The following is an 8,873-nucleotide window of genomic DNA, read 5'->3' as shown; positions in this document are numbered from 1 at the left end:
GTCATCTAGAGTTCCTTCAATGAAAGGCTAGGAATCCAAATATAAATTAGTGCCACATACCAACCGGGAAGCAAGCTGGACAAAGAATCATACTTGTAGATGAGCTATAAGTTCTAGGACAAGGCATACATTGTATTATAGGATCATACAGCTATAGGGCTGGAAGGGACCAACTTCTTCTAGCCCAACTCCCTGCCTAAGGCTAGATTCATTATACCATCCCAGACAAATGGGTGTCCAGTTGTTTCTTGAAAAACCCCAGCAATGCAACACTCAAACTCTGGGAGGCAAGCTGTTCCATTGATTAATTGTTCTGAATGTCAGGCAATTCCTCCTTAGTTTCAGGTTGAATCTCCTTCTGACAAGCTTCTTGTCCTGTCCTCAGGTGCTAGGGAGAATACACTGACCTCTTTTCCTCTCAATTATGTGACAATGCAATAGCAGGAGGAAGGTGTATTGGATTCTGCCTCCCTGAGTTATTTGCAAAAATCATAAAGGCAGGAAAGACATACATACATACATAAATACATACATACATACAGTGCTTTTTTTCTTAAAAAAAAAAAAAAAGGTGCCGGAAGTCACACACGTCATACAACCCACCTTGCCTACCCTACAAGGTTCCATCCCAAAAAGGTGCCAGAACTCTGTTCTGGGCGTTCTATGAGAAAAAAAGCCCTGCATGCATGCATGCATGCATGCATAAATAAATAAATAAGCAAGCAAGCAGGTTGCATTCAGTAGCAATGGGATCTGAAGAGCAAATAAGTCATATTATTTTTGAAAGATTTGGGGAGGCCCATAATGGATATGCAGATGCATGCAAAACAGTAGCAGACAGTAGCAGATCCAATTCATAAATTCACATGAATATCCGTATGGAACCAGTATAAGCATCCTTCTAATTAAATTAGCATGGGTGGGAAATTTTAGAAGGAGTTGCTATTGTCATTTGGTATTCATACAACTAGAGAAAAAACTAGATTTGGAGCACTTTTCCCACCCATGTTAAAAAAATTTTTAAACAAGTGATTATCTGGTTTGTTATACTATGTACATATAGCTTTAACTTCTATAGATTTTTATAGTTGGATTAAGATACAGAATACATTATACTAGACTTGGAAGGGATCTTAGAGATCTTCTAGTCGAACTCTTTAATCAAATAGGAGACCCTATTATCATTTTGGACAATAGCTGTCCACTCTCTTCTTAAAAAGTTTCAGTGATGGAGCACCCATTCCGGAGGTAAGCCATTCCATTGGTTAATTGTCAGGAAATTTCTCCATAGTTCTAGGTTGGATTGCTCTTTGATAAATTTCTATTCATTACTTCCTGCCCTGCCCTTAGGGGCTTTGGAGAATTTAAGAATTTTAGGCATAACAATAAAGGCAATAAACTGGATGAGTGTAAAATCTGATCCAGTGATTACTGAGTAGCACCGATCATTAACACAGCATCTGTACAATACTAAATATAAAAAATTATCTCATCGGCCTCCCATTATTGGATAGAATGCTGCATTAATGCTTCAGTTCTTTTTCTTTCATGAACACTTATTCTATAATTGTGTGGCTTCCTGATCTGGCATGCCTCTTATATGTTTGGATTGCAATTATGATTCTAAATTTCAGTCCCTATTCATTGGGAAGGTGTCACTTGGAAAGGCTTCCACTAACCTCAAAGAAATATTGCTTCCTACTCTCTTCCTGAGGGTATCCTCAATACCCTTTGAAACCTCTGACTTCTTGAGTGGATCTTGGAATTGTTACTGCTGCCTATCATCTCAAAGCTCCAGTTTTCAAAGCTACTTTTGAAATGCTTACAAGGACAATAAACGCCAGTCAGGGTGAAATGAAACACAAAGCTTTAAAAATATTATGGTAAGGAGTTATCTGAAAGGTTTTTAAGAGAGATTTTATGCTTTGCCAAGGGAACATATCTGGTGCCACCCTTGAAATATTTTGTCTATGCCCAGAACAAGGTGACATGATCTGATAATGGAAAAGTTACACTACCAAGGAGATCACATTACTAAGTGAGCACATCCAGGACCGAACATGTTCTGCATTAACTCCATGTGTGGTGAATGAAATTGGTAATGAGATGGGGGCCAAGGAAGTAAGAAAGTATGCATATCATCTTACATCTTGAGAAGCTTGGCTTCAAAATCATATTTACCATGGTCACTGACAAAAGATAAGTGATCATATGTTTTTAAGTTTGGTCTCCCTGCACTCACATGTGGGAACTAAATTTTATCCTTCTCTTTGTAGGGGTAGATCAGATGAGCCCTCAGAAGAGAGGGATGAACAAGTAGGGGGTTCTTGGTTCCTGCTTCTGTTAGACCAGGGGTAGGCAACCTTGGCTCTTTTATGACTCGTGGACTTCAACTCCCAGAAGTTGGCTCAGGAATTCTGGGAGTTGAAGTCCACGAGTCATAAAAGAGCCAAGGTTGCCTACCCCTGTGTTAGACAAAGCCACAATGACTAGGAACATTCTGAGTATCCTCACAATACTCTTCACACTTATTTTTTATTTATATCCCACCTTTAGTTTTACAAATAATTCAAGCTGGCAAACAGATCCAATGCATCTTTTCTTCTCCTATTTCCCCCACAACATGAGGTGGTTTGGACTGAGAGAGAGCAACTGGCCCAAAGTTACCCCTCTGGCTTTCATGTCTAAGGCAGAATATGAACTCACAATCACCAGCTTTCTAGCCTGTTGCCTTAACTGAACTGGCTATCTGCATTCTCCTCTATGTTTTTACATCTCCTGCAGCACGCCACATGCCACATTTGAAGCAGGTAAATAGATAAACAAACCAGGAAAACCAGAATGAATAATACAAAATAATAATTCCTATAACACTATATTACACTTGCTTGCCTACATTACTATGTACACTTGTATTACCATATAGACTTGTACACAAATACACGGTGATTATTGCTGATAAGAAGCCACTTTTTCTAAAATTACCTGGAAGCCTGCTTCTATTTTAATACCCGTGTTGTATAAATCAAACATCAAGCTCAGAAAGCACCAAGACCTCCTCACTTCAACCTTGATCTACAAATAGTCTCACTTGGAATCACAGCCTTTGCTGGAAACAAGAATCTGCCCATGAATTAGGTCCTTTCACTAATTCTCATACTTTATTTTTTGATCAGCATTATACTGATTTATCATTTTTTATAAATTGTCCCTTGTATCCTACAGGTATTTGAAGGGATGTACACAAGTCAGAAAGAAGTGGCATTAAGACACAAGCTGACCAATCCTGGCAACACTTTGGATTTGTGACAATGGAATCTTGAGTCTGAGCAGAGTCCTGGGTTATAAGCAAAACTAGGACTTCCCAACCTTGGAACACATGGACTTCAACTCCTAGAATTCCTCAGCCAGCTAGGCTGGCTGGGAAATTCTGAAAATTAAATTCCATACGTATTAAAGTTGCCAAGGCAGAAGCCACTCTCTGGATGGTCATTTTAACCGAAAATTTTGCATCGTAGGCTGCCACGCCAGAGAAAGATTATTTGAATCTGGGGGACAAGAAGCCCAGTAAGTCACCCATCTGCAAAATACTTTGTGACTCCACCATTCTTTTTACCCCAATTAACAGTTGTGAATGATGCTACTTACACATTCATTACAGATATATTTTTAGCCTTAATTGGTATACAAATCTGATTACACAGAAGCCCGTAGGATTTTGGTTTTGATTTTGTTGAAATCCAGCGGTGACCTTGATGAAGCTTTAGGCAGACATTAGCATGTCAGATTTCAAAAGAACATGCTTTGAAGAGGAAAAAGATGGAAAGTGCAGCTAATTTGAATTTTGGTTGCCTAAAAGCAAGGAGTATAATTTTTCATATACACCTGTCTTAAGATGTGCTACAGATCTACCTAAAAGATAATTTTTATGGTGGCCTGTAGAACAGGAAATGTTCTTTTATGAGGGATTTACCAAACCTAAGTCTTGTTGCCACTATGTGGCAACTATTCGAGCCAGCATTTAATTTTTAAACAACAATAAAGATTGCTGGTTTTGTATTTGTTTTTAGAAGATGGATATTTTAGTACATTTATTTAACAGTTTCTGTTAAATAAATAATAATAGAAACAGAAAAAGTTTCTGTTTCTTCACATTCCCTAGTTTTATAATGTTATGTTTCAGTGTAGTCGGGGTAAAATATAAATGGGATTAAAATGGTATTCCTGTTTGCATTTATCTTTACTGCGACTTTATTTTAATTGCTGAGCTGCTCACATTTAGCGATGAAGTTTCAAATGATTCAATGAGGTTCCATCTCTGAATTTATTTTTTAGCATTTCTTTACAATCCGTGATAGTATATAATTGTGAATTATGTAACAGTGTGAGAAGCAAAACAAACAGCAAGGTTTTTTTATTGTTTCAGAAAAAAATGTTGAGAGGGAACTTAACATAAGGATTTAGATTGCCTGTTCTGGACAAGATTATATTTTTGCACATGGTGCAGCGGGGGGGGGGAAGGGGGAATGAAAGTGCATCAAATGTAGAGTTCTTATCCAAGCTTTAGGAAAAGCAGGATTTTACTAAAAATTGCCACTATATCTCCAGGGGACAAAACCAAGTATATTAGCATGCAGCAGAAATATAGCTGGGGACTGTTCAATTTTAATCATGCCTCATGAAAAAGTAATGCACACATCAATTTCCAGTTCAGTGAAAGTCACTATATGCAGTCTTTTTATTTAAAAAAATAGAGCTTCATTCTAAGACTGCTTGCTTATTAAGATCACCAATGAAATATTTACTGATTATCTAAACAGATACCAATATATTTCCTATCAGCTATTTTAAGAACAGCCCATTGAGGCCCATGCTGATACTAGAAACAATTCCCCAAATAATTATATGTTCTTCTATTTAATAATATTTCAAAAAATCACCTAATCTCTAGCTACAAGCTGCTAGGCGTCTGGCTAAAAATAGCATAGCCCTGAGTGTCTCGGATAAGGTTTTCACTTTAATTAATATTTCAGGCTAATTCTTAGCAGTTGAAAAAAGTAAAGCTCCTATTTATAAAAATGCTGGCATGCTTGCCCAATAAGGTGGTTTACTAAACAGAGAAAAAAAAAGTAGAAATATGTTTTTTCAGAAGGAAGATGAATTATTTTTAAATCCATAAAGCCTTTTTCATCAAGGGTGAATTTTCATATTTGGATTATTGTTACCGGTAGTAGTAATAAAAAATAAAGGCAGGGAGTGACGCTTGAAAGGAATAAGAAAGAAAGTGTTAAGAACTTTCCAATGAGATATGTCAGTGGTGACGAACCTATGGCACGGGTGCCAGAGGCGTCACTCAGAGCCCTCTCTGTGGGCACGCGCACTGTCGCCCTAGGCCTTCAGCTGGGTTTTATAAAACCTTTTCGCTTTAGGCCTCCACCACCATGTGCAAAAAAAAAAAAAGGTTCAATCAATCAGTCAATTTCAACTTCTCGCAGGAAAAAAAAAGATCTTGCAAAGTTGGAATTGTTTGAACTTTTTAGTCCCACCCAGTCTGCTGTTACCACTGCAGCCATGCCCACCCAATGGGCCACACCCACCCAATGGGCCACACCCACCCGGCACCCGATGATGCATAAGTGGGTTTTGGGTTGCAGTTTGGGCACTTGGTCTCTAAAAGGTTTGCCATCACTGAGATATGTTATAAACATGGCATGGCATGGCAATTGGTCAAATCATTTTCTCAAAAGCTACTATAAACAATATCATTTAGGTAAAAATTTCACAGAGTCAAAGAGTACAACCAACTTGTTTATAAATATATTGAACAACATGAGGCCTAGAGAAAAGCCTTGGGGTATACCACTTGAAATTTCCCATTAGCATGATATAAAATCACTAGCATAAACTTGCGGGATATGGTTTTTCAACAATATCTGTATCTATCTAGATGACATCCAAGGTCCCTTCCAACTTTATTATCTAATGCTAGCATAGTGCAGTCCACATTTTGCTTTTGTTTCTTGCAGAACCTCATGGGAGATTTGTTGAATACTTTGCTGAGGCCGTGTGTGAGTTCGCCCATCCAAATACTATTCGGGATTATGCCTACCAGTTTCAAAGCTCAGCCAGGGTTGATCAGATGTTGCCACCCACTGGGACCACCTTTGTCTAAAAATGCAGTGCTATGGCCCATCATCTGAATAAAATCTTGGAATTCTGATACTAGTACCTAGTATTGAAATCTTGGTGGAACTAGATTCTGATCCTGATAATATATATTTCCTCGCTCGAGCCCATGAGAATACTGACCCTATTACAGGGGTCTTCAAACGTGGCTCTTTTATGACTTGTGGACTTCAACTCCCAGAATTCCTCAGCAAACGTGCCAAGTTTGAAGACCCCTGCCCTACTGGTGTCAAAAACCAGAGGCAAGAAATCAAAGGCATGCTTAATTGTTTGGAAGAGTGCTTTCCACGGGAGCACTCTATTTGAAAATAGTTGCTACTGGGATTACTTGCTGACCTTGAGCTGCTTCTTAATTCATGGAGCAAACTTTGACCACACTCTTGCCTACTGCCTATGTCAGAGTGATAGTTTTTGACTCAAGATTCTTTGCTGAACACTTATTTGTAGTTTAATATACAGGTAGACAACCTGGTGCCATACAAATTCCTTAGGCAATAACTTCCATCTGCTCCCTCTAATATGTTCAAGTCAGGGAATGCAAATGTAAAGCATCCAGAGGATGCCTGATTTGTTTATCTATGTAAAAGCAAATAATATTAAACATAGAGTGGAAAAGAGTACCATTCTCTTAGTTGTATAGGAGCATGAATTCTCCCACTCTTCTATTGACTGCCATTAAGAAGCAATTAATTCAGTAGGACCTAGCACAGGAAGACAAGAAGAAACATTACCATTGGCTTCTTCCATCAAGTTCCTATTACCTCTGTACTCTATATTCAGTTAGCCGTTATACAAATTGATTGATTTTTGATTATGTGGCATCAAGCCATTTTCAACTCAATCAGAATAGAGCTGGAACAGACCTTGGAGATCTTGTAGTCCAACTCCTTGTTCAAGCAGGAGACCATAAACAATTTCAGATAAGTGGCTGACCAGTCTCTTCTTAAAAACCTCTAGTGATGAATCATCCACAATTTCTGAAGGCAAGCTATTCCACTGGTTAATTATTCTGTTGGGAAGGTTCTCCTTAATTCCAGGTTGCTTCTCTCCTGGATTAGTTTCCATCCATTGTTTCTTGTCTTACCTTCTGGTGCTTTGGAAAATAAATTGACCCTCTCTTCTTTGTGGCAGCCCCTCAAATACTGGAATGCTGCTATCATGTCAACTCCTAGCAACCATATAAATAGACCAGCAGAAATCAAGCTTGATGTGGATATATGTATTGATGTTGGTAACTTCTGAAACAAATTAAGCACTGAGTTTGTGAGTATTGTTATTTAGGAAATAATGCACTGCTTGAAGAACTAATATGATTAGCTATATCATGCCAAACCAATCTTATCTCCTTTTTTGATAGAATGGCCAGTTTAGTTGATCACAGGAATGTGACACACACATGACTTCAGCAAAGAATTCAATGTATCTCCCTTGAGATTCTGCTAAAAACAATAGCAGAATGTGAGTTGGGTTATGCTACCATTAGATACAGAGGTTGATCCCTAATCCTGTCTTTCAAGTCTTCCAATGGTGTATTCATTGCCAACATAACCGAGTCAATCTGTCCACAAGTTAATAATGCTGGCCTCAGATTGCTCTCTCAAATATTTCTCCCCAATTCTTTTCCCCCCCATGATATCTTTTAAATTAATTGCTTTTGAGAAAGTATTATTCTTCTTCCAAAGAATAGTTGGCACTGCTGAAAATTTGCCACCTTCAAGCATTGTCACAAAGGCTAAGAACTGTTCAAATACCAAGCAGCGTAATATAAGATCTCAAGCAAAACTATTTTTTTATAAATGTTGTGAGGTCAATTAATTCTAATTTTGTCAGCTGTTTTGACAATTCTATTGTTACACCTCCTAATGCTCCAAATAACTGTTGGGAAAAAGTTTGCTGCTTTATTCCATAATTTAAATTGTTAAATTTTAATACTTTTCCAGTTCCTTTTGAGCTACTCTGTGTCATTTGGTATTGTTATACTAGAAGTAGCTTATTTTTCTTCAGCTACATAATGTCTTGGGTATTGTGTTCTAGATATCATTCTATTTGAATTTGGGAATCCTTTAACATTTTTACATGTCATTTTGGAACTTTTTTGACATCAGGATGACATAATATTTTGGGGATATCAAATCCATACCTTTTACAGGCAGCCTTGGTTAACGACCACTCATTTAGCAACTGTTCAAAATGTTAACAGTGCTGAACAAATGATATTTACAATCAAGTCTTGAAGTTATGATGGTCCCAGCAAGCCCATAGTCACGTGGTGGTGATCCAGGTGCTTTGCACCTGGCTCACACTTACAATGGTTACAGCCTCCATTACATGATTTCCATTTGTGACTGCAGCTTGTCGTGAAATCATAATCATGAGTGGTCACCTGAGTGCCTGGATCTTGATTATGTGACCATGGAGGAACTTTAATAGCCCAAATTTTGAGGACCAGTCACAGTCCCGTTTTTCATATCTGCCATAACTTTTAATGGTCGCTAAATGAATGAATGTAAGTTGAGAACTACCTGTATTTGATTTGCCAGCTATTAGTCACTTGATTTCTAGTTGGTTTGGCTATGCTCATGAAGTCATATAATTAATACAGAGTGTAAGCTATCCATCATTCCTAGGAACATGATTTTAGGACTGTCATCCAAGTGAAGGAGTGAAAATGCCTGGGCTGTATAAGA

This window comes from Crotalus tigris, unplaced genomic scaffold (assembly GCF_016545835.1).
Source record: "Crotalus tigris isolate CLP2741 ecotype Arizona unplaced genomic scaffold, ASM1654583v1 scf7180000023617.9722795, whole genome shotgun sequence".
In the NCBI taxonomy this organism is placed as follows: domain Eukaryota; kingdom Metazoa; phylum Chordata; class Lepidosauria; order Squamata; family Viperidae; genus Crotalus; species Crotalus tigris.
This window is presented reverse-complemented; position numbering follows the sequence as displayed.